General features: G+C 38.5%; 1 long non-coding RNA gene across 1 annotated transcript in view; it reads right to left on the minus strand.

Moving 5' to 3' along the window:
- The window catches only part of LOC116227351 (uncharacterized), a 235,323-nt gene that overhangs the window by 119,090 nt on the left and 90,253 nt on the right, over positions 1 to 25,980 (minus strand). The window lies entirely within an intron of this gene.

The following is a 25,980-nucleotide window of genomic DNA, read 5'->3' on the forward strand; positions in this document are numbered from 1 at the left end:
ACTGTTTGCCTTCATCCTTAGGTGATGAACGCAGATTTGTTCATACTATTCACCAAAGCTGAACTATTTCACATCTGTTTAACCCTCCTTAAAATTCTTTAACTCAGGTTTTAAATCTAAAAGTTAGGAAAAGTGTTATATTTTGTTTCTTTCCTGCATGTGAAATATTTCAAAGCCAAATTACTCCTCTAAATGCTCTGTTATGAAAAGAAACTGATCTGACAGCAAATGGCAGCTCCTGGTATCAGATCCTTTCTCTTGTGTGGAGCAGACTGAGTGCTCCTACTCTCCTGCTGTGCTCTTTTCTATTCAGGAGGAGCTTTGCAGAAGTGCGAGCCACCCTGTGCTCCTTCCCTATAGCATCACAGTAGATCCTAAGGAAGGAATAGTAACACCTCACAACAGAAGTACGGTACACTTTGTAGCTGCTGGTGTTTCTGAAAACACCATACAGGAAAGAGCCAACTCAAACATGGGCTAAACCAAAATTCTACAATGTGATGGCAAATTTGGTGAGGTTTTGTGTGCGTGTGTGTGTGTGTGTATGAAGACATCCACCTAATCTTTTGAATGGTTTCTTATAGGAACATAGACCAACATAATCTATAGTAGAGCAGAATGTGTAGTAGCAGTTACCTGGTCCATGTAGCATGAAGACCTCCAGCCCAATACCTACACGCAGCAGCATCTCCCCAGCCAGAACAAAGCAATTGCCTGTCCCCATTTATCTTTTCAATTCTGTCACCCTTGAGAAGGATATCAGAAGGACAGGAAGAAAGAGGTGTTACAAAGTCCATAAGAGTTACAGTTGGGCTGTACAGGAGTACAGTGAGTGTGAAGGAAAGATGTGCCATTGAGACAGCTTTCTGAAGGACTGCACAGTTTAAGCATTTTCTCCTGGAAGTAGATGGCTTCAAGCTTGGAAACAACATCGATTAAGATTCTGAACAGCACTTTGCTGCCAGAGAGGAAGACAGATAATCTCACCTTAAGCCTCTGCATATTGTTGCTTTTCTGATTATTCTTCCACAGAGTCACACGGAAGCCATAATCTTACAGTGCTGTTAGAGGGTTTTCACTCCAATTAAGAGGTGAGTCAGCAGCAATGTATTTCTCTCAACCTTGCCAATTAGAGCCAGCTATAATAAATCTATTTGCTAGGCGAGCATAAGAAAATGCCAGCGAAGATAATTCAATCATCATAGTTTGTTATTTAAATGATTTATTGTATATATTTATTATAGGTATCTAATTTGTGCAGATTTATCAATCTACTACCTAAGGAAATGACAGGAGAGTAAGAATCACAACCCAATTTCTTGTTCTGGCTCCCAAGATAGGTATACAAGAAATTTAAGATAAGTGTGGGTATTTACAGTCACACTACCTGCCATTACAAAGCACAGAATGATCTTTTCTCACTTGTATACAGTAGGTCTCAAGCTATCAAACAAAAGAATAAGGAAATCAGCAACCTAAAATTCTGGTATCTAATCTGTGTTACTCACATCATCTTTCACTAGAGACAAAAGAGAAAGATTATCTTCTGAGATGATTAATCCCAGCCTGAGAGGAGTGTCTGAAACTGGAGGGATTTTTCACACTCTGCTAACTAGAGAGGGAGCTCCGACAAGAAGGTCAGATTAGACATGTGCCCTGCAGATAGCTAAGGTCAGAGAGATGAATGCTTGCCTATTCACTCTGTTGAAGTGGACTCTCATTATCTACACATGTTGCATTTAGAGCAGCTGAGTTCTGTTTCTATAGCTGCTCAGACTGCAAACTACAGTAATATTAATCAGAAATGTTTCTAGTCCTTTCTCTTGGACATATAACTTCAGAGTTTCGTATGGACAAATTATATTTGGGAGATCCTTGTTTACAGCTCCCCTTTTTTTCTTATTCTAGAAGCTACTGAGCATCATTTACTCGCTAGTACTCACTCACTAGTTGGAGAAGAGGGCTCAACCAAATAACTGAAGTTATATGAGAGATAAAGACTTCCAGCTCAGGTTTATGAAGTGTAAACTACAGTATAACAAGTACAATTTCACCTCTCTGAAACACAGTGATTTTTTTCCAGAGAAAAACAGCAGCCATTTAAATAAATACAGAAACAGAAGCAAGTCAGAATTCTTCAGTTGCCTAAAGCTGCAGTGGAAAGAGATAAGAGTCCAAAACAATGCAGGAACAAACAGGATGGCTCAAACTAACACTCACACTGTAAGTCATCTGAGCAATCCCCTTTCTTCAGTCAAAACTGGTTGGGAATTAGATTCGTCACTTGGATGAGAGCAGGTAAGACAGCAGTGTAATTGCACATTGCTGTCAACTATAACATGGTTACTGGACCTACACAGAGTAAATGAAGGTTTAGATTTTTATAAATTATTTTTGCTCCATCAGTTTGTAAGGAATACTCCTGATAAGTATAGCACTTATAACTGCTGTCTATTTAAAAAATAACGAGACATGGAGGGACAAAAGCGGGAGGCAAAAATCAGAAATGCCAAGCTAAGTCCAGAAATCCCTCAGGCTTATAGCTCAACACCTCTTTCTACTTTTGGGTAGGAAAAACTTATTCCACACACCACTCTGGAGCTGGAGTCATGCTTCTGAGCAAGGGCCATGAACATGGCCAGGCTGCAAAGAGTACTGAGTATGAGCTAAGAGCCAACCAGAGGGATCATCACAGCCTTCTGGTTCTGCTTCCCTTCCCTGCTCTCCCCAGCCACAGACAAGCAGCATTTCCATGCATGACCAGTTCAGGAACATGAGAAGCATTGGTTCGGTTTGGTGAAATCCAAAAGGACACACTGTGTAAGGAAGGAATACTTTTTCTTGGTTCGGCAGTAGGACTTCTAAATATCCAAAATAAGAAAGGTGACTAAAAGCAGGAGTGTACATATGATCTCGGAACTGGCGCAAGGATGGTCAAAAGGGACTTTATCCATTCACTGTCTGTGGCTACTGATCTTTGTCATTCAGTATCTGTTCTACATGCTAGAGACATATTTCAGCAGCTCCCAGACTAAGCGTGAATGTCTTCAGCAAAAGCAGAACATTTCCAGTAAAACATGCTGTGGGAATAAAGGCAGATTTTGGAGTGAAATGTGCCCCAAGCATTGCTTAGTCTTCCTCAGGCGTGGGCTTTCTCTGGTAGTGAAGTTAGTCTGAAAGCATGGAACAGTAACCAGCTCCTGCACGCACAGTGAACTTGTAACTTCTGACAATTTTTTCCCTAGTTTAATACTGAAGAAAGAATATCAACGTCCTAAATTGGTTCCTACGTCCTGGGAGCTCCTGATATGTAAGAAATACCTTTAGGAACTGGCTATTGATCTATTACAAAAAGTGAGCAAATTTAACCAAAAATGAAAACCAAAACACTTTAAGAATAGTTCCATGCACCAAGTGGTTTTCTGGCAGTTTCACTGTTAATATTGGGTTATGGCCTTTTGTAGCTTTCTGCATTTCAGAAATCTTCTAGTGTGCACATCCATTGTCCTGCAACAAGTTAACTTTCTTGCCTACCTGCTTGTTACACCTGTCAATCATGTGTGAAAACCCAAGCCGGAAAGTAATCTGATGCCACAGTTGTACTCAATAGCAGTGATAACGATGAACTGTGAGGCTCAAAAGACTTTGGTGACAGCAAACCATCCACAATCCGAACTCCAGCATTTACTCTCAGGATAACTTTCAATGAGCCCTTACCAGCAAAAGAAAAAAAGAAAATCCTAACAAAATAGAAAGAAACTAATATTAAAATGTGAACTTCTGATAGGAGCTAAAGCTTGCATGCGGGGTTTTTTTCCAAATCTTGCACAGAGAAAGGACAGTGGGGAAATTTAAGCAGAGGAAATAATTTTTCATTTCCTATGCACTCTCGACTCCTATATGTATTCTCAGAAAAACAAACTAGCTCTGTACCTACATGAAGCGTTTTGCATCCAGAGGACTGAGCCATGCAGGTGCTTCACACTGGGCAATTGGAACCCAGCAGAAAGGAACTTTAAACAAAACAAAACAACAACAAAAAAGGAGGGAAAGTAACACTTTCACCTAGGTTCTTCCCTGCCTATCTTTATATCTGAGCCACTGGGAAGTACTTGACTTTACAGGAGACAGAGATAGATGGAAAGAAATGTAAGGTACAAAATGTTTTTGTTTGACTGTTTAACTTGTCTGACTACTCATGTAATACTTTTCATCAGTATATATGCCTCAGATCATCTCAACAAACAGGTCACGAGTCCAACTGGAAACAAACTTTACTAAGACCAGGAGAGTCATTTGTGATTTAAACAAGTGAAAAGTATTTCCTATCATATTTCCTCCCTTACTTCCAAAGGAAAGAAGAATTATGTAGAAGAAAAATTTCTGCTCTGTAGAAAGTCTGCTCATGCTTGACCCCAGACACAATCAGATGAGCAAGAAGCCTACCATGATGTATGTATACCAACTACTGACATCTGGGTAGGCCTCACTACTTTCGATCCTACAAAACCAGACCAATGCACCCATCTAGGTCTGGGGCAGGCCACCCACAACAGGGCAGCTTCTTGTGAGTTAAGCACGAGTGCACCCTCCATGCCAGCATCACAAATGAACCCAAAAGAAGGAAGTCTTGGTAGTCTGATTAAAGTAAACTCCAGGGTAAAGCAAAGCAAAACAAAACAGAAAAATAAGAGAATTAGTAGTAAAGGATGAGAAGCCCCCCTTCTTACCCATAAACCTGCATGTACAGTCTGCTGTAACACCAACAAAGAGGCTGGGACCAAACTGGTTGATGCATTTGTCTCCCTAAGGATCATGCTGGCTCACTCAAAGCTGGCAGCAACACTTTTCAGCAAGATTGTACACCTACCCTTACCTTCCCAGTGCCTTCACAGTTCTACGCAATTAGAGATGAGATAAAGTTAATTTATTAGATGACATTTTTATAGATATTTCTCCTCCTCCTCCTCTACCCCATGGAGAAGTTGTTGGAAAGAATGGGCAGAAATAATTTCAGATACAGATACGTTGTAAATTTTGACAGTAACTTCAGCACAAGCAACTGGTTTCAATTTTTTCTTTTTCATAACACATTATCATATTATCATCATGCGTTGCTTTCCTGAGCTTTCTATCTGGAGGGGAAAAAATGTAGGAAAAAAGATTTAATTAAAAAAAATAATAAAAATAATTTATGAGTTTATGGTTACTAACACAGCACACATTTTAATTAGTATTGGATATGTCCCCCCAGAAATCCTGCATTAAATATTTTAAATAGATACATACAAGTAAGGTTCTTTTTTTTTTGCCCGAGGACAAATCTCTCATTTACTTAAATCAATACGTATTGATTTATGGATGATGTTTGTGTCTTTATGTATTACATTAGCTTGGACTGATCCCTTGGCTTCTCTTACTAGATTCACTAGTTTGCCTTAAAAGATATTTGTTCAACAAAGGCAACAGAAACACTGCTCAAACATGCACTGTCATTCACTTCTCCCAGTCTATATTTAAGACAATACCTCTGGTTTAGATGCTTGTATAATTTAAATCAGGCATGCACAAAAGCTCAGCAACAACAGACCTCGGTGGAAGGATGGACCACATGGAAAACCCAAGTGTGTGTGTATAACCTAGAAAAGTTTTGGCCCTGGACTTCATGGAAAGGGTAGCAAAATGTCAGCCTGTCACATCTTATTAACAGTAATAGTAACAACTCTCACTTCAAAACACAAATGCCACCTGCAGATCTTAAAGTTCTCAGCAAACATTAGGACACCAGCCTTAGAAAGGTAACGCTTTGCTTTTTATCTGCCTCCTACTGAGGCAGGAGAAGCAGAAAGAGCAGAGAAGGACTTCAGACTATGCCCAGGGATGTACCAGAGGTGAGAGCAGAGAAAGGAGAAAAAGCAGATTTCACAGAGGAAAACATTGGAGCAGTCAAGGCAAAATCAAATGCAGTGGGGGAAGGCTCTCTTCTTATTTCACTATCTTTTATTTTTAAATCATAACCAGATCTGGTGTAAACCAAGGTTAAACTGAATTGTGCAAGTGTTATACCCAGCCCAGCACAGTTGTTCAGTAAATATCAAAAGAGATTGATAACAGATCTACAGGATGGTTTTTTGATCTGCTTCATATTTCACAAATGCTGCAGATGCCCTTTGCTTAAAATAAAAGAGGCCAACCCAGAGCAAATTTAGCAATAAGTTTCACTAACTTGACTCTAATTGAACTGTCGTGTGTGTAACCATTCCAGAGAAATGGCAATCCCTGCAATCAGCTGAAACGAAAGAGGCTGCAGGAAAAATAAGGCAGAGACACAGATAAGAAGATTTTATTCTGCTTTACTTGACAAGTTTTATTATACTGAGAAAACATAACATATCTAATCTCTTTGCAGCTGTTGCAGCCCTTCAGCCTTTATTACTTAAATTCTATTAGATATAAAATTGTTTCTATTTGTCAATGGCATGATATCTTCTTTTATTATTATTATTATTATTATTATCATCAGAGAGTCTTGCAAGTATGGCTATGAACATAATTTCTGGTCCATCTTCTTACCAATAGTTAAGGTTACCCTGTAATGCTTGCCTGTTTAAATGACATACTTTTTCAAAAGACCTAGAGAGCAGTGCATGTTGTTAGTACATACACAGTGGCACTAAATAAAACTCAGCAAGTAATGAAAACCTCTACAAACTAACTGGGAGAGCTAATGATTTCTATTACGGGTGTTGAAATTCCAGTCATATTGGGCTCAGCTGAATACTTATTCATGTGAAAGTCTTGAAACAAAGCCTTTTACCATTGTACATGGGTTTTTCTGTTTGTCATTCGTGAAACTTTAATTTTCTATTTTTCACAGAAAGATGAAGGACATTCTTTTTCCAACAGGAAAGTAGTAGGCAGCACCTACAATAAAGCAGCTGCGCTGCCTGTTGCTCTCCGGTCCCTACAACACCTCAGACCCTAACTGGATGAGAGGGGTGCCCTCATCACAATTCCACCATGGTTCATGGAAAGCTGTGACAAAAAGCTATGATCACCCTCCTCTCTTCCCACAAGGTATGCTCACCTCACTTCCACACACACATACTTCATTTTTGAGGTGAGATATTTTACTTTCTGGGAAAGTGATTTTTCTAGCATCACTGCCAAAGAAAATCAGAACATGTCATCATCAAAATTCTGTTACAGCTGGTTTCAACAGATGATTTTTGACCAGATATTCTTGCAGTGTCAGCAGGTTAAGACAGAGAAAAGGTAGGAGAAACATTAAGGCAAAGGTGCCTTGCCAACAAAACTCCAGCAGACAAAAATATAATTTTAGCATCTCCCCAGATGCCTGCTCTTGTTTGCTCTGGAAGCATCATATTCATCCTGCTAAAAAGGGCACTTTCATACTGAACAAAATTCGTATTTGAGATTCCCAGTGCCATAAAAGTTTAACAAATGAGTAAGACACTGATTCTGGATGCATAACAATAAGGAGAGGGAGTTGTTTTCTCTTTTGCCTATTGTTTTTTATTGATATTGTAATCTCTTTCTCTCTTTTTATTAGTTTAATTTTCTTTTGTGTAATTTTGTTTTTATGGAGCAGATTTGTCCCTGCTATACCTCTTGTAGAATTTCAGGAGAGACAAACATATTCCTTTGTGTTTTCAAGAGATAAATAAAACATTAATACCTTTTTCCAAGCTTTCATATTTAGATATTATGGGTAATTTTTCTGTAGCTTCTCTTTATTGTATATAATAGTCACGGCCAAGACATGGCTCATGAGCAGTTCATGATCTGCTTGCTTATGAAATGTGCTGATTTTCTGACTGCATATTTTAATATGCTGAAATGTGAAAAGCATTCGTTTTGGACAGCAATATGTATGGAAATGAAGTGAAAAGTTCAGGAGCTGGGAGTCACTGCCTCAAGCAGGAACAAGACACTGTGAAGCGGTTGATCTTCGGTAACTTGCTCCCCTAGGAATCAAAAGCTTTTCTCTCTTGCTGTGCTACTGTGCAATGTGCAGCATCTCAAAAATTAACCCCCTCAAAACAGTGACCAACATTTTAGAAAGATAGGCAGCTCTCTTAAGTGGCCAGCAGAGAGTCAAGAAGCTGGATGAGATCACAGATGTAAGAATGAATGCATCCAGAAGCAATCAGGTCTTCCAAGACAGCAGGTAGAGGTATGCTTTGGAGAGGTAGAAGGATATCAAAGAAGACTGAGAAATGCATGAAAAATGCAGTGACAAACCTGATTTGGAAAGATACAGGTATATAGTGGGGGAGTTAAAATGTTACAGAGATATCTGAAGTGAGATTGAAAAGAAGGAACAAGAAGTCACAGCTAAATGGTGATTTTCCTAATTAGCAGGTTGTGAAGGGTCATGCCCTTCATGAAACTGAAACTCTATTTCAAGGCAACTTGGTGAGTACATGACGAGTCTTCAGAATCATGAATCAATCATGTATTTTAGTGACATATTAGATCAATGTTTTCAGGTTGTATTTCTGATAGTCAACCACAGTTTGGAGATAAAAAGTCCAATGAGTGTCTACAGAAAGCCATGACAATTCACACACAATTAGAACTAAGTTACTAAAGAAGGAAAACCTCATCTACCTCCTGTTTGCCAAGCAGCATGGGGAACACAAAACAGGGGCTGCGATCAGCCCATAATTTTTCCTCTCTGATGCTCCTTTATGGTCACTCTCTGCCCCTGCTCTAGCATGGGATTCCTCCCACACAATAATTCTCTCCTGTACTGATCCTACATGGACTTCCCAGAGCAGCTCTCCAAGAACTGCTCCAACAGGTCTATACTGCAGGATCCATCCTTTAGGAGTGATTGCTTAAGGATGCTCACAGGTGGCAGCTCCTCCAGACCTTCTACTCCACTATGGGCTCCTCTCCATAGACTGCAGCTCTGGCCCAGGGCCTGCTCCTGTTTGGATTCTCCATGGGCTGCACCCTTCTTCAGGCTACATCCGCTGCTGCTCCATGGGCTCCCCTCCACAGACTGCGGAGATAACCAGCATAGTGTGCTGGCTAAGCTCTGGCCAGCAAAGGATCCCTTTTGGAGTCAACTGGAGCGTTCTCCTATCCAGTGTAGAGCAGCTGCAGGATTCTGCTCACATACACTCCACAGCCTCCTGCAACCACACCTTGCCACATAAACACAATATAATACATCAAACTGTGTTTGACAGTGATATTTAAGACCTCGTAGGGATGGAGACTGGGATATCCTTAAAGTACGTAAATATCAACTTCATCACAAAATCCTTCTGTCATAGCCAGAAATAAGGCCTCCTCCACCTACATGATGTTCCACCACTGTGCTCTGAGGGATATATGGAAAGACATCTACCTGCCCAGAGGCAAACAGGACATACAAGATCAAAGCATCAGTGTCCTGAAGGAAGAATATGTCTTTTTAGTGCAACAATTGGAGCACAGCATGTAGGGCATATTGGAGGCAACTGAATCATATAGTCATTTTTTGAATTGTTTCTATTTATTTATAGCTCTTTTATATATCCAACAAAACTTAATGTGAAATACTTTCACAATTTCTAGACCCCTTAGTCATGTTCTTTCCAGCTTTGTTCTCCATCCCCTGTAACTGGGCTGTGTGGTGTTGGGTTGGTACCTATTTTGCTTAGAGACTCAGGCAAGTGGAATCAAGTAAATGTAACCCACTCAAAATGACAGTGCTCATTACAACTGGTTGCTAAAACCGGAGAGCGTGGAGTGTTGAGGCCTGAAGCCATTGAATCATTATAAAAACCACAGTCTTTCTCCCGCTAAAATATTCAATGACTCAGTTTTCCTATTTTCTTTTCTTGAATGCATATACTAAAACTGTTTTCCAATTAGTAAGCAATGAGCTTTTATTAGACTTCTCAATACCACTATAGACATGGTTTTGAGCACACCTGAAATTTAATCATATAAATAACTCTATCCTCTGAAAATGAATTTGGAAATAACATGAAAACACAATTCAGGCCACAGGAAGATGACAGAAAATCCAATAGTCTTCCTGAGATTACAGAGAAGCATAACAGGATTTTTTTTATCCAGTTGGGTGCTTTTGTCAGGTTTCTTTTGTTTATTTTTATAAAATGATAGGGTTTCTGCTGTGTGTTAGGAGCAAATAAAACATTGCATGCACTGGAGTATTAGAATTATTAAAATGTAACATTTCTGTTTTGATATTTTGCTTTTCACACAGAGTATTATTCAGATTTTCAGAATCTAAATATGAAAATTAAAAAATGAGCAGAGCTGCAAGGATGTGATGCAACATCAACTGTCCAGAACTGAGACATTAAATAATTATACGGTACTTAGCACAGACAAACTACAGTCCAAGCATAAGTCAAGAAATCTTCATTACACTGCTCTAAGACTGTATTCCTACTTTGTAGATGGGAAACTAAAAAAAGAAAAAAAAGAGCAAAATCTTTATTGTTCTATAATAACTATGACCAAATGATTGTATTGTCAATCACTCATGTTAGCTGGCTTACACAAAGTATTATGCAAGAATTAGAAATGGTTTATGCTAACAGAAAAAAAAAAAAAAAAAAGGACAATAAAAAGCTCAAAACCTGAAAAATTTCACTTATCAACAATAACAACAAAAACCCTGTTTTTCTGTTTGCTCTGGATTTAGGCTAGAAATCTACATAAAAGGAACATATTTTTCAAAGACATTATCATTCTGGGAGCATAATTATGTGGCTCTACAGAAACTGGAATGTTACTTCTGAAAAGAATCACATTTAGTCCATAAAAACAATCTAATTAATTTAATAAGATTTAATAGAAAATAATTATGCCCATCTCTGGAGGACTTGCAAAACCAGCAGGTGAGATTTAATTATACAGAATCATGATTTGGCGGAAGAATCAGTGTCCTCTCCATCTTTGGCACCTTATTTTTTCTAAAGTACTTCTGAGCGCTGTTTCCCATTAAAGCTACATCTAACACAGAGCATCTTTACATCGAGGCCACAGAAGTGAGACACTGCCACATCAGTGCAGGCTTAGGATAGAGGACTCTTCAAAGCTATGCTCTGTGTAACAAAGAATACCTCATCTTTCCTGCTTGTTATGACAGTGTATTCAAGATGGCATAGACCTGTGCTAGGTTCAGCGTACATTTTGAGTAAGCAATAGGATGGCTAAAAATAACTATGAAGATTAATCTAAACTAACAGTGCTGCAGAAAAAAAAAAAATTTCACTGCAGCTGGTTGCAGATACCTGTCTTTTTCTCTGCCATGAGAGGTATCAGGGTACTCAGGAGAATGCAGGTTATTTTTTTGTTTCTTTTGTTTTTGTGTGTGTGCATCCATGTGTGTCTTTTATTGTTGTTTGGTTGTTTGGTTTCCTTTTTTGAAATTAGTTTTGAGCTAGCACAGCTCCCTGATCTGACTCATCAGACACCAACACCAGCATTAGGTCTGGCCAAAGGAAGATGAGGAAACAAATTGCCTGGGATGAAAGGAAAAGCAGCACTGCTTTTTTCTAGCTTGGATTTAAACAGCATTAAATCCAGTGCAAAACTGCAGCTATTGTGTCTGCCCCCAAATAACAAAACAAACAGTACAAAAGCATTAGGGAAATAAATATGGTCAAGAGTAAAATACCACCTCTGATAGCTAAGAAAAGAAAATCACACAACTCTCAGCTCTATAATTCAATCCTAATAAGCAGTCTGGCTAATAGAACTGGATAATAGATTATATTTGATGATTCATCAATTAATGAAATACATGGACACTTTTTGTAATTTTTCAGCTGAAAGGGACTGTGGAGCTGTTAGCATAAACACATGTGGCAATGTTATGAACAAATTCAGAAAAAGGGATCTCAGTGTACTCAGCAGAGAAAAGGGTTGGCCAAGGCTCAAAAATATTCTTCTGTGGTAGGTTTAGTTTGCCAAAAAGTGGAGTTCCTGGAAAAAATTTTTATTATTTAGACAAATGCCCAGGGATTTGCTATCACCCCATTTGATAGTCCACTCCAGTTTTGTTCTATATATATGTACACACAGAATCACAGAACTGTAGGGTTGGAAAGGACCTCTGGTGATCATCAAGTCCAAGCCTCCCTGCTAAAGCAGGTTACCTACAGCAGATTGCATCTCATATCATTAGTAGTTTCACAATATTGGAAGAATACTGACCAGTTTTACTTAACAGTATGTGTCTTTTTTTTTTTTTTTCATGCAAGACATCTGAGTTTCACATAAACCTCACTAAAATTGCCCAATTTTAATTGTAGTTCACACATTCTGCATATACACACAAAGCATACACACACTTAACTAGTCTGTTTTTGTAAAAAACAAAACAAAACCTACTTTTTCCTCCCACCCCCCAATTTTGGGAATCTGAGTTACAGACAGCCTTGTGTTCTATGCTGGTCAGACTTTCCTGCTTCACAGAGGATTGCATCTGAATTTAGCCAGCTTTATAAACTGCTGTGCACTTAATTAGACTCTCCAACAGAGTAGAGTTTCATCAACATGTCAGCAAGGGATTTCAACCTTGGGAACAGTAGAATAAATTACTGATGCATTAACTAACTTGTATATCTGGTATAATAGCTATAGAAGGGTAAATAGGAAAAAAACAGATTTTTCTACCAGCTTTCAGTGCTGAAAACCAAGATGGCTTCCATTTCCTTTTCATCTGCTGACTGTATTTCTGTTACATTTATGATCCCTGATCACATTCTGGAAGCCTTCAAGCATGTTCCCAACACTTTTGCCAGTTAGAAGTCAGGCTCAGAGAGATTATAGGCTTTCCAAATCTAATTCAGGACTGTAAAGTGTTATTCCCCTCCAGTTTGCTCCACTTTCTGCTACTGGTACTCTAGGTACTGGACCCTGACAGGGAACATGCGGTTATAGTTTGTACACCCAATTCAGGAGACAGTGTGTTAGCTTAAGTCACCCTTGAGGCTGTCCTTACCTTAGAATCATAATCACAGAATCATAGAATGGCTTGGGTTGGAAGGGACCTCAAGGATCATCAAACTCCAACCTTCCTGCCAGGGCTGCCAGCCTCCATATCTAATACTAGACCAGGCTGCCCAGGGCCCCATTACCTGCTAACATGAAGATTTCAAAATACGTTGGGGGCAGCTGCTTTTGCCAGCTGAAAGTGGGAACACTTCACTTCAGTACACAGAAATGAGAGCTGTAAGGGCCACATTTTGAGATGAGCAAGACCTTCCAGCTTGAAGCAAAGATTTGAGCACACTCTTTAGTAATTTGACTCAGTACCTATTCTAAAAACACATGCAGCATGAGGATTTGGATAGGTCATACTTTGTGCAGTGTGCGTGGCAACAGAGTGAAAGGTTGCTTGAGAAGCCTCATGAAGATTCACTGCATAATTCCATCTTTGAAAGTACTTCCTTTGTTAGAGTTAACATGGTGCACTGAAATATAGTCCCTAGATTTTAATAACATAAAGATGTTATTTCTCATTTAATACACTACTGGATTTTCCACTCATGAACAATATTTTCATTAGTATTTTCCCAGACTGATCTAGCTGATATGTTGGAGAAAATCTATTTTCTTCATGATGAAGCATTGTTTTCTGACTGAAGGACAGCTTTTCAATTTTGAAAAATGAACAGACTAACAAAATTTCAATAACTTTTCCCAGATTATTCCTTTCTGAGGGAATTTTCACAAATATATTTTATTCATGCAAAATAATATAAACCACTACATGGAAACAGCTGAAATACACTGTTACTCAGTAAATGATCTGCCTTATGTCTCTCATACCAACCCAACTGCAGCATACTTTTGAATCTTACGTAGCTGAATTTGAGGAGATAGTAGCAAAGGCTGACCTGCTGAAATCTGCCCAGAATTCTTCTTTTTTTTTTTATACACACGCATGCATTTAGGAAGCGTTTCCTTCTAGAAAGGAATGGATGATGAACCAGGAAATGGACGTGTAAGAAGGCAAGAAAAAATAAATCCATGTCATGAGCTATACTATAAGCACACACTGACCAAGAAAAATTAAAGTCTTCTCCTTCTATGCAAGAAAGAATTATGGGAGAAACTGTATGTAGTGACTGACTTTTCTTTGTGAGAAATAGACTGACACTGATATGCATCCATCAGAGAAAACCAGATCAGTAAGACAACAAGATGGTGATTGTTTTTCCTCATCATAAAACTCTACTGTAATTAGATCCCACAGGCAAATCTTTGAACTAGGGACAGAGCTTCCAAGATACAACATGTTAAAAAAACCCATCACCTTTACAGAAATTTAACTGACAAAAATCATACACTCAGCAGTCAGAACCTGCTTCTTCCCTTGAACAATATGGCAGAACTTTAGCAGTATTACTATTATCAGTTTAGGCTTCATAAGGAAGAGGCTTTATTATATACACTTTTCAGGAGGAACTAGTGTAATCAGAAGATGACTGCTCAGAAGTTAGCTTTCCCTATTCTGAAGTTTCCAAAATAGCAACAATTCAGCAGTTCCCAAATACCTGTCTCTCTATGTGTGAATCAGAATAATGATAAGGTGCCTTGTAAGTCCATTCCTTTGAAAGGGTCTGTCACTCGCATAAGAAATATTTTTACATTTTATATCCCAGCTATTTGCACTCAGATATGTTTGGGGATAATTTCACTTCAGACCCTGCAAATAGAACTCATTGGCTGCGAATAGTTCTTTTATGTTCTGCCTGTCCCACATTAACATTTAAATAATCCAGCCCTACTGTTGGACTTTATGGGATCTTTCTGATTGATGACCAGAGAGAAGTCTGAAAGCTTTCCCATTAGGCGGAGTGAGTCTAATTTACAAACTCAACATTGGGTATCTTCATATCTATGTAAAGGAGAAGTTCTTTAAAACAGCAGCAAATCAGTAATAAACATCATCCAGTGACATTAGTTCAGCCTGAAATTCTCATGTCACATCCTGAGGGTCACTGGATTTGGCTTGGAGGTTTCTTCAGTCAAATAAGCCCCAGTCCTGACCCTACTTAGTTTGCAAAATCTGACATCACTATTCAAGAAGCATGGCTTTAGGCTTACTGCAGTCTAAAATGTCTGCATAGAGGAGGTAAAATGCAAAACCTCATATTTTCTAGGCTGTCCACAAGACAAACTTGCAAAGAAACTTTCTGTGAATGCTAATGCTAATATGTAACATGACAGATTAGCACTTACAGGTGTGGGTAATGTAAAGAAAATTCATCTAGTCGGCAATTTTTTCCACTCTTTTTTGCTCGGGTATGAATATGCTTTAAAAGGCTGCTCAGAGCATCATCTCCCAAGCTGTTTTTTTATTTCTAAAATACAGCATTTCCAGGAATGAAAGAGGTACAGGTTTCTTTCTCATATTTTTTCCTCGTTTTAGCCCAAAGCCAGAGAAACAAATGATTTCTGCAATACCCTTCATCAACCATTTTCACAACTTAACTACCCCTTGTGTGAAGAACCATACCTTAGAACTTGGCTTTCAAAGTTTTCATTTGCCATGCATTGCAATTTCCCCCCTTTTTCCCGCTCCTCAAGGTAATCTCTCTCTGATAATGTGACAGAGCCATGCAAGAGGGACATTAATTTGGGAGGTTGGTAGCATAAGAAAAGCCACTAAAATGCTGCATATGGAAAATTTGCCTTCCTCAACCCTTCAGAGTTATTTGAACCCTGAAATTTAAACTTAATGAACTGATGGTCATAAGCAGATATGCATGCCCAGAAAACGGTGGTGAAGCTCACAGCTGTGACTGGTTTCAGAGCAAGCTGTTGTGTAGTGGGCACCTCTGGGACGCAGTGAGCTGCAGTGAGGTGGGAAGTGGGACCAACCATGCAGGACTTCATTTCTGCACACTTTGCAAGAGAAAGTCAGGCAGTAAAGAAGTTTGTTTTTGTTTTTGTTTTTTTCCTGAAAACAAATACAGAAGATATAAATGGCAGGTGCTGCCAGAAGTTTTTATACAAACACAGGCTGATATCTCATTCTTTCAACCTCCAGGGAAATAAAACACCCTCTTTGCCAATATGGAATGCCAAACACTTAGGGTGGCTCCAGAGGCACTTCTGTTCACGGATCCTCTCATATGTCTTTCCCTGGGAGCCTAAATGTGTCCATCACTCTCTCTTTCTTCCCAGATGAAGGCCAGGGTATCCATTTTTCACATCCAGTGTGGACTAGGACTGAAGGAACTGGGGCTGTTTAGTCTGGGAAAAAGGAGGCTTCCAATATCTGAAAGGTGCTTACAGCGAGAGCGGGGTCTCTTCTCACTGGTGACAGGACAAGGGGAAATGGCCTAAGTTGTGCCAAGGTAAGTTTAGGTTGGATAGCAGGAAAAACTGATAAAAAAAAAAAGGGTTGTTAAGCACTGGAATAGGCTACCCAGGGAGGTGGATGTACATCCCTGGATGTGTTTAAAAACTGTTTGGATGTGGTGCTCAGGGACATGATTTAACAGAGGGTTGTTAGAGTTAAGGTAGCATGGTTAGATTGTGGTTGGACTTGATGATCTTTAAGATCTTTTCCAACCTGAGCAATTCTATGATTCTATGACTGCTGCAGTTTAGTGTCCGGCTCCAGTTAGTTCAGACCCAGAGTCTGTCTCTTCCGTATTTCAGGCTCCTGTTTATCACCCACCTTCCCTTCCCCTCCTCCGAGATCTCACCCTAACCAGGAAAATAAATGAAACAGCAAGGCAGTATTATTGTTACCATTTACCTTAATGACATCTAATGCCTCCTGTGATAGATACTGACCAGACAGTAAAAATAAAATGAGCATAAATATGGCATAATAATCTGCTATTAATTAAGTGAACTGATTGCATGAGAACAATTTCTCATTGCTTGTAATCCTTCTCAATGGTCCTGTCTTTCCATCCCGATCCAGCTGATGTGTGAGTACAGCACTGCCCTCTCCTGGTTGTTGTCTGCTCTTTAGATCTCATAAGCAGTTAAACTGGATACTATCACAATTTAAAAAAAAAAAAAAAAAAAAAGTTTCACACAAATACAAATCAAACTTTCTTAAGAGATGATTTGTCCTGAGTTAGGCTGTACAAACTGCTCCAAATCTTTCTCTATGTCTCTGCTGAAGATCAGTCACAACACTGTGCCTCACAAAGCTAACACAGTGGCAATTTCTTAACAATTCCTAACCTGTGCTGAATTTTCTGGTGCCACATGCAACACACCTGGGAAAGCCTTGCTTCAGTGTGTAAGTGGTGTAGATGCTTGCAGAAAACTTCCTGCTAGCACAAACAACATCCTTCTGCAAATACACTCCCTATCCAGCCAGTCACACTCACCATCGAAAACATTCATGAAATCAATGACAAAGTCAATAAAACAATCATCATCCAAATGAATGCCTTAGACAACAGTTTAATTTACACAATGTAGGATTCCCCAGTAACTCATGGTAATCAGACTTGTAGTGGAAAGAGATCCTCTGATGGTTTTAAATGAGTAATCGATGCCAAATCTCATCCTCTCTCAGCAGAATTTCAGGAAATATCTCTAAGTAAGGCAGGAGATTTTCAACAATAATTTTCTATCTTCTGTACTAGGCTGCTATCACCTTATTCTCTATTTTAGGATATCTGAATCCAGAAAAGAAAAGTCAAGAAAGATGGATAAGAGACTTCAGAGACTGTCTGAAAAACAACCCAGCAGCTGTTCAGCCAATGCGCACTGTATACAAATGTTGGAGATTATTCCTATTTTTTTTCCAAAGCCTTAGTTTTCATCCAGTTTTACTGTCAAATGACAAACAGCAAGGAACAGCCACAACACCCCACCTCCAGCTGTGATAATTAATAACCTGTCAAGACAGAGATCTGGCTGTCTTAGGAAATCTAATGTCTGGCTAGAGGTGATGAAAAATACTGAAGAAAAAAAAAAACACAAAGGGGGTGGGGGGAAGTGCATGATTAAGTTACACTCAATGAGGAAAAAAAAGAAAAAAAAACTAAAAAAGAAAAGACACTTCTTTAATAAAACAACCTTTTTCTATATTCATGCATATTTAAAATTGAGTTAAAGCTTGTTCAAGGACTCTGTTTTCTAAGAGGAACAAAATCCTTAGGGGAAGAGTTCTGTGTAAATGCAAACTGTTCCTATGATTTCCAATTCAATTGTAAAGACTTCAGATACTCTTCTTCCTGCAAAATTAATTCTTTCCATTTATAACCAAAACTCACTGAAGTTCACACAGTCTTCCATTAATATTGGCAGACTTTAGATTTTTAATAAAACAGATTTGGTTCACTCCAACATTGAATACTCATTTTGGAAGTGCGTGAAGAGAGTTAATTCTGAAGTCTGCTTTTGAATAGCTAATCCATCTCTTTAGCATAATAGGACATAAACCCCTCCATCAAGCCACACTGATATGGCTTCTATACCTAGGAATAATCACTACTGCTCAATGGCCTACATGACAAATACTAAAACAACAAAAAAATTTGTTTTGATCTGAACAAACACAGCTTTGTCTTTTACCTTTGTTTCTTCAGACAGAGATATCCCTGTTTTAATCCTCATCATCACCAGTCAATCAAAAGGGGCCTATTCTAAAGTTGTCTTGCTGTGGAAGCGCGGTATCACAGCATTATTACCAAAACACTCAAAATCAGCCTGGGTAATGAGTTGAACTAACCTATGAAGCCATCAGTTGTACAAAGAGAGCTAGAAGATATACGAATAGGTTGTTCAGCAAAAACAATACAACTATTTTTTTATTCAGGAATATTCCACAGGAAGAGCAAAAAGCAGAAGGACTCAGTATGCAGGTACTCTTCAAAGCAGGCATACATATTTTTCTACTACTCTTATTCTAAGACAGAGAAAAAGTGAAAAGCCTTTCCTGCACACAAAAGAAATGAAATTGAAATAGATCTTTTATTTGAAATTTGTGTCACTTGAGAGTTGAAGGTGGGCACACATAGGGGAAATAGCTTTTCAATTTTATGTTGCAAAGCACTCTGCTCTCCAAGGAAATATGAGTACATGGGAACTAATTGAAACTAGCAGTCAGCTTTGACTAAGTAGGATGTAATTAGCAAACTAGAACATCACCAAGCATCCTGATCCACACTTCTACTCTTCTCCATCTTCTTCCTTTCAAAGTTCTTGACTGCAATCTATCACTATACAGGTATGTTTAGCTCAGCTTTTCATTCCATTGGAGACAATTACATGTGGAGAACACCTGTTAATCAACTGTGCTAATTTAAAAGGAAAAAAAATCCAATTTAACTTCGCAACGTGTTCCCATTAAGATGACGTTACAAATTTTAATTAATATCTTGATTAGATACTATCATTCATAGTTCTATTCCAGTCAATGAGATCAAATCTTTATTGTGATATTGCTATTTTGACACAGAGCTATGGTGCTTTTCTTACTAAGGCAGATGTAAATCAGAGTTAAGCTAATTGAAACCACTGGCACGATTAAACCAGTGGGGGTGGCAGTCCTTGTTTGCATTTTGTCAGGGTGTAAATTTATCTTGATGACAACTGCAAATAACATGTCCAAGAGAGATTAACAAACAAAACTAAATTAAACAATTAGCAGCATTACTTGTACAGGCAGTAATACCTGCAGTATGAACTTCACCCAATGGTGAGTCATCTGCAGCATTTGGCTTATGAACAACTAGATGAAATATTAGTTCTAATCAGAAAAACCCTTTAAGCTATAATCTTTATTTTTATGGTAGAAATACTCTTTCAGACTTCAGCACAGTTGTAGACAGAGTTGATTCTTCTCCTCCACGGCACCTCATAAGAGAAGCACCCTTGATTTCCAAAGAATCCCCTGCAATGTCTGTGACACATACAAGGAATACAACCTACTTCTTTTGAAATTCTGACTGTTCTACACTATAAGGGAAGATTCCACATGTCATCCTCCAGAACTCAGGCAGATTCTTGTTGGTGTTTTAAGACTGTCAAATGCCATTGCTAAAGCCAGTGCTGGCCCAGAAGACAAACTCATAAACATGGCCAGACGCTGCCCTAGAAGAACCCATACACCCTTGACTCCATATTGCTTGATTACACACTCTGGAAAACATCAAAATAGCCAGAAAGAGTATCCAACAGTCCGCCTAAAAGTTTGGAAAAGCTGCCAGAGAGGCACTCTTTCTAAGCCACGAGCAGGCAGGGTGGCAAAACGCATTACTCCAGGGTGGCTCACAGAAGGGAAATCGGAGAAGCTGGGCTCTGCATTGCCCACAGGTGGGATGGCCTCACCTTCTGCTCTTTCCAGGCAAGCTTTGCTTTCCCATGTGGCACCACAGATGGTCCACTGATGCGTGGATATTAAACAAACAGAAAAGACTCAATTTCCTCCTGTCAGGGTGCTCCATGCTGCTGACAAGCAGTAATCAACTGACATTTAAAGTGGGGAAAGCTTGGCTTTGAAGCCTCAGCAGATCCTTTTGCCCTACTGCTTCTTGCTCACTGGCTTTGTTCACATAAAACAGGCTGAAGCATGCTGCCAATCATAGCAGAGGGTGAGGACTCCTCCACAGTATTCAGCCAGCTGGAGACACTTATCCTGACCTGCTCTCAGAGGAAACAGTCACTGGATGCATTGCTGTGGGCAGGAAGAGGATGCTGACTCCTGGTTTTGTGCCAGTGCTTTCAAGAGGCTTAAAGACAGACTTCAGAATGAAAAAAGGCTTTTTTTTTTTTTTTTTTTAAGGTGAAGAATGAGTGTATTATAATCCAAACTTTGCCAAAAGAATAATGAAATAAAGATCAAATATTGAAGCACATTCTCTGTTTATTCACAATGGTGATTATGCAATTAAAAACACTAAAGAATTCACATGGTTTTATTACTCTATTCCTTTCTTCAGAAAAGAACAAAAAACAAAAGAAAAAGATGATGGATTTATCTAAGCCACTCTTCAAATGGAGTGAAAGAACAGCGGGAGTTCAAAAATGACAGGAGTCAGGCTTCCAAAAGGGAAATTTTGATTAATTTCATACCAAAGAACTTGGGATAGATCCAAAAAGGGAATAAAAAGGACACAAAGCCCTCCAGTTGAAGACAAAATCCAGTACCCTCCTAATCACACAGTGTGTGAACTCAGGAGCCGTGCCTTTGGGTGAACTTTCTCCCTTGGGCCAACATTTTTCATGTTCACAACAGACCATGGCACAGAATCCCAAACAACCAAAGTGATCTGAGATCTCCTGGACTACACCCCCTGGATCTCAGTCATATAGGCAGACTCATGCTCTGCTCTGACATCATCACAGGTGTTTAATGCATACCAATGGGATCAGGCCCTCATGAAATACAACACAAGAATTTGAAGAGCATCAGTTAAACCTTGAAAGACACAAAATATTATTAATGTTCCCTTAATATCCCCCCTGATTTATGTATCTTTAGGATTCATGTTTTCTAGCACATCTCTGCAAAAAATACGGACAAGCTGTCTATTTTTAAGTGACTGTAGAGGATCAGGGTACACACATAACTTCATATCTGAGCTATTTAAAACACTCATGAATTTGAATGATTTCTTATGGGTAATTAAGACAAATCCAGTGGGACTCATGATGAATCTGCAGGACACTTTGTCCCCCATAATGCCTTTGCTATGGCCATAACTTCCTCTAATAGAAAAATCTCTGTTCTCTGCTCATTTCTTCCTCATCTAGGAGGAATGAGACAAATGCTCAGTCAGAATGACTGCCTCTACACAACCTTTGAAGGAGAAGGACATTGAAATTGTTCCTATCAGAGTGACTGATAATGAACTCTGTATCCCACTTCCCTGTAACACTGAAAGGAAAACATTAGCATTTGGCTTTGAGACCCTGATAGTATGAATGATCAGTGTGATTGCCAGGTACATTTTTTTCTTTTTTTTATATCTAATTTAGATGATGCTTGAAGTCACCACTCAAAGGTAAGTGCATGGCCTGTTTCTTCTTTCTTTTTTTCTCCTTAACACATCTATCCAATCAGCACATGTGATGTTTGGATTTATTTCCCTCTGGATCAGACTTTAAGAAGTCCCAAGATTACATTTCATTAAGCCTCCATCTGAGAATAGAAAGTGCTTCATTTTTATAATTAACCCTCCTGTAAAGACAAATACTACTTTATTTCCCCCCTCAGTTTGGAGAAAAGGGTGAAGATGTTTGTTAGAACAGTCAGCTTCACAAAGATGAAAGCTTCTCCCATTTGTTTGATGTTTCGGTTTCTTGTTGGACATTCTCAGATGAAATAGAAAAGATTCTCATTACCACATTGAGATGTCAGTTCTGAAAAATAGGGTCTTGAGCTTTATGAAAAAGGAGCGCAATGTTTCTAAACAGAAGGGTTGGCCCATGAAAATACTCCAGGATATGATTTGCAGTGACACTCACAGATAGAAAGGAGGAGCCTGGACTTCAAGGAAATAGGCCTGAGTGATTTTCTCCATAGCAAGTTCTTTAAATATTGATTTTGACCCACTGTTGAGAGCCTGTGTGCCTCTTCCTGTATGTGATTAGTAATCACAGAACTTTCTTGAGAGTACAGAACTCTTAATAAGGAAACAATCTGAGAACAAAATTTTCTACCTGAACTGAACAAGAAGAATGAACAAATTTTATAAGACAGTAATTCAGGTACCAGAGCACCTGAGGGAAGAATCTCTACTTTTAATTCTCTCCAAGAACCTGATGAAATTGCAGATTAAGATTCTGCAATTGGTCAGACTGGGCAATACTGATCAGCTATGGTTCTTTCCTTGCCTCAATATATTTAACGGATTTAAAAAAGAAAAAAAAGATGACAACTTAACTTATGTAAAGAAAGCTAGTACTGCAGAACTAATAGAAAAATAAATAATAAATGAAATGTTATTTCTCTCCCCAGAGAAAATGTTATGACTTAGAATATACTCATTGATGTGTACCATTAACTAATAAGGCAGCATCTTTTCCCTGCAATAATTTTCATGCTAATAATCTCAATTTCAATACCCAATCCACAAGCAAACTTGATCATAGTAGCATTTATGCTTATTCAACAAAAGGTAAATTTTATTTAGCCTTTGTCCTTGAAATAATATTTTTCCCATGCTAAGAAATCTAAGAAATATTCAGCTTGCCACACAAATGTAAATACATCAAAACAAAAAAGCTGGAGTTTCATTTCTTATAATTTCTTATATTCTTAAATATTTTTGGTGTGACAGGTCACCTCAAAATTCCATGCATTTTTCTAAGCAGACTTCGGAATATACAAAGCAATCTTGAAATAATTTACTGGAAATGATTCTTATGATTCTGCAAGTATATTAGCAAATAAAAGTAATAAAAATAATGCTCTCCTGTTGATAGTAGAACTTAAATGCTTTTACATAATTTCTAGGCGCAAACAATTCATCCAAAAGGTGTGATTCGTGAGCATTTTAAAATGCGTTTCTCCATTCTATTTAATGCATCACACATAGCTAATAAATCTGCTAATACAACTACCTGGACTGTATTAATGCCATTAACCGACCATCAAAACCATTTGTTACTTTGTGTCTCTTTCTGTCAAAGATGTGACAGAAAATTGAGATTAGAGATGCATTAACAGCATAGGAGAGACCTTTTGAGGTGCTGTCTCAAACTAATTTCTGTATTTGCAGAGAACAAGAAGATAGATCCGAGGTTATTGCTTTGTTGATCACAGAAAAATACCACAAATAAAAAGGCCATTTCTCAATTGCATTTATTTTCAATACTAATTTTGTCTTCTGTTTGAGGCAGGTTGACCCTGAGATACTCATTTGAGGAAAGTAGGTGACTGAGAAAGTTTCTCAGCTATATAAAGGAGTGCTTCACACATAGCTCAATCAAGAGCCACCATTACAAAATAACATTAATATCCAAATTAAGCATTCCCTCAGGCACATTGTCTCTGGCGAGTGATAGGGCAAAATTAGTGTGCATATATTGGCAGGGTGTTTTCAGAAGGGCTACAAAACCATTTATCTCCTTCTTCTTAATCCTAGTGCATGGCAAAATTTTCAGTGCTTCCACCAAATGTTAAGATAGGAAGATTTGTGTAGCTACTGAGGTGTGTTGGACCAGAAGACTTCCAGAGGCCCCTTCAAGCCTGACTGTTCTGTGATTCTACAATTCTTCATACTTGCACTAATCTCAGTAAGAATAAACAATGACCACTGATTTGCTCCAACAGAAACAACCTAATAGAGAACTAAGAGAGTTCATAAGGACCTTTTCAATCACCACAAATTGATATCTTATTTATGAATGTAGGTAGCTCTCCAGTACTTCGTGGTAAGTGTATCCAGGAATGGCTGGGCTTGGAGCTTGTTTAATTTCTTTGTGTTTAAAGGAAAGAGTAGAAATTATACATTTGTTTGCTGGCTGAATAGGCTTTATGGACAATCTTTTATCTGCAACAATTACATATACAAAAATACATTGAAAGACAGATAAACAGCCCTCTTAGTTTTATGTTAGGGATTGAAACTCGATAGTGATTTGCATTCCTGTAGTGCCTAAGGATTCAACCAGTTTTAGAGAAGTGATTAAATCCATGCTTGCAAGACATTAAATGAAATGACTATGAGAGCATTCACCATGGCTGAAATCCCCTTGCATCACATGACTACTGAAAATTATTGCTAATTAGGGGAGGACTGGATTTCATTACTTCATTTATTCAAAAGTATAGGCTGGATTTCAGCAGAGACATCAGCCATGACCACAGTTGTGCACTGTTGGATGGTATTATCTTAGAAAAACTGGTCTCATTCACCAGTAATTGAAGGGGGAAGGAGAAAGGAAAACTCTGCTTCATTTCTCATTGTTTCTATTTTGGCTAAGAAAAGGAAAAAACAGACCCATTTGCAGACAGGAAACCAGACATTTTCAAATCTTCAGACTAGAGGAAAAGACAGTAAAAAACAAAGAGTTACATGGATGCTTCTATCTTTTCAAATACCATATTTCATTCCGTTTAAGTATGGATACATTTTTAAAACAAGCACAGTGTATACAGAATATGCAGAATCATCTATGCTGATCAGATTCCAGTGGATTCTCCCTGACTTGAAGGATTCACTATTATTACTCTTGTTTTTTGCCACATGCTTGAGTTTGCTTTCCTGCATCAAATGGAAAACGGGAATTTGTTCTCTCATTTTGTACAGTGCACTCAGATGCTTTCAGATAATTCCTTTAATAATTTGGTTAAGCAAGTACATAAACATATTGCTAGACCTGCAGGGATTTGCTTCAGGAGGTCAGCGTTTCTCCAGCTTAAAGTAGTGCATAATTGCCATCCAGAAGCAGCAACACAGCTGCCATGAGAGAGAAAGGCTCAGAGCTTGCATGCCTCCAAGATAACTGAGGTGAAGAAAGTCTCTTCAAGCAGCTGTTGTTTCATTTGCTTGACCACTCATCCCATGGCTGAGGATTATAATTAGCACTGCAACCACAGGAGATTTTGCAGAAATCACAGTGGGTAGGAACTTTGGGAATGACAGAATCCTCACAAGAGCCCAATGGAACACAGAGTTGTTATTCCTATTTTACAAGTACAAGCGAGTACTACATGAGACACACAGAGCACAATATTCTGCGTTATGCCGGGAATTAGAGACCCAGTTGTTGTTTATTTTGGTTGAAGTGAATGGAAACTCAAAATGAAATAAGCCTTCTGAGTCTCTACCCACTGCCTATCAGATAATCTTTCTGAACATATCTTTTACTTAATATCAAATACAAACTACTGTGGGCATCTATGGCTTTTTACAGATTGTCTGCTAAGGAGCTGACACCAAAAGAGAAAGCTCTGGCGTACATAGTTACAGACATGTCATTTCAGATTAAGTTTCCAACATCCTGAAAACAAATCACTATCATAGGGGATATTTCCTATCACAG

Source organism: Phasianus colchicus, chromosome 7 (genome assembly GCF_987193195.1).
Source record: "Phasianus colchicus chromosome 7, bPhaCol1.hap1.1, whole genome shotgun sequence".
NCBI lineage: Eukaryota > Metazoa > Chordata > Aves > Galliformes > Phasianidae > Phasianus > Phasianus colchicus.